This window comes from Alexandromys fortis, unplaced genomic scaffold, assembly GCF_014885135.2.
Source record: "Alexandromys fortis isolate MF-2015 unplaced genomic scaffold, M_Fortis_MF-2015_v1.1 scaffold_69, whole genome shotgun sequence".
In the NCBI taxonomy this organism is placed as follows: Eukaryota; Metazoa; Chordata; class Mammalia; order Rodentia; family Cricetidae; genus Alexandromys; species Alexandromys fortis.
Window position 1 is genome coordinate 8,453,720 of NW_026067951.1, and position 1,909 is coordinate 8,455,628.

A 1,909-nucleotide genomic window follows, 5' to 3' on the forward strand; every position below is an offset into this window, starting at 1 on the left:
TCCTCCTCCTCCTTCTCCTCCTCCTCCTTTTTTTTTTTTTTTTTTTGCCAGTCATGTCTGTTGTCTGTTTCTATCCTGGGTCTCTGGCTTTCCAACCTTCTTCCTATTCCTGCCAATTAAGGCAGTATTAGGCTTGGGCTCCCTCTTGTGGCAAGGGCCTCAAGTTAGACCAGTCATTTGTGGGTTCTGGGCCTCCTCTGGCTATTTTTCATTTCAAGTTTGTGCATACATACACCTAAAGTGGGGAGATAAAAGTCCTTATCCTTTCAATCCTGAGTCCCCACCCCTCAAGTAGTGAAGCAAGCACTTGATCTTGGTAATGTCTGCTTGGAGGACTGCCATCCTTCCCTCTAAGTCCTTTAGTACGTACCCAAAGTACGTGAGCAGAAACAAGTCTTTGATGGGGAGTACAGCTCTGAGTGGTGACCTTCATGTGGTCCCCAGTGTGTGTGATCAGGTCATCAAAGCCATGTAAACCAAGGAGGGGCACGATCGGGAAATGAGTGTATCTGTGATCTGAGGGTTTCAAGGGATTAGTAACCCTTTCGAGCCACACTCTCTCTGCACTCTCTGAAGCAGAAATGATGCAAGGTGGCACGGCTCAGCACAGATGTTAAGACATGGCTAGGATGGTAGAAGAGAATCGCAGATAGAAATCTTAGCGTCGGACAGCGTTTATTCCTAAGCATTCAGGAATTATGTCCACTTTTCATGATGGAAAAGTGAGGCTCACAGAAGTTAGAGAATTTCCTGAAGCTATACAACTGGTGGGTTACTGAGCTGTAATGAGAACTGAGGTCTGCCTGGCAGAAGTTGGTGTGGGTTTTTTTTTTTTTTTTTTTTTTTGTACATTCAGCCTCCTTATGGGAAGACAATTTAATGAGCGTCACGGCAGTGACGCTCTCTGCCAGGCATACTTCTGACTTTGAACGGTTTAGTTTCCAGCTTAGAGTCTCACTGAAAGGCTCCCCTTGTCCCCATTCTAACTAGTAATGGCACGTGTGAAGCCCTCTGTGTGCACGGAACGCTGGAAGAACTCAGTTACACATTCACTCTAATGTTTTCCTCCTAAGGTCTATCTGCTAGTTGTTACATACCCATTTGCAATGAAGAAATGACAGTTTCAGGAAGTTTCTGCCTAAATCCATAAATATTCATTCAAATCCATAGGTCCTAGATTTGGCTCCTTTCTCCACCGCAGAAAAATAGCAATGCTCACCAGTTTTTTGTTACTGTCAGCAAATACCTGAGATAATAAGCTTATGCAAATAAAAAGTTTGGTTTGGGTTACAGCGTTGAAGGTCTTAGTTCACTGTTGGTTGGCTCTGGTGCCATAGGGTTGTGCTAATACAGTTACATATTGGTGGGTGGTTGGCAGAGGAGCTCTGTCCACTTCCTGGCAGAGGGGGTGGGTAGTTAATGTTGGATGTCTGCCTCTCTTACTCTTCACCCCTCTTTTTCCTTCCTTCCTTTCTTTCTTTCTTTCTTTCTTTCTTTCTTTCTTTCTTTCTTTCTTTCTTTCTTTCTTTTTGAGACAGGATCTCTCATTGACCTGGAACTACAAACTCAGCTAGACTGCCAAGCCCGCAAGCTCCTCCTGGCATGGGTGTGGCGGGTGGATACCACCACCCTAGGCTTTTGATGTGGGTCTAGGGATTTGAATCAGGGCCTTGCGCTTGTGCAGTAAACAGTGCACCCACTGAGTCATTTAGCTCTATTTATCTTTATTACTAACGACGTTCTCATATGACTCTAAAATATTGATATGGGGGGCCAGGTAGAGGAGATGGCTCAGAAGATTCAGCACTTGCCATGGAAGCCCGATGACCAAAATTCAATCCCCAGCACAGCTGTGAAAGCCACTGGGTGTGGTGGCCTTCCTATAATCCTAGCACTCAGGAGGAGACGG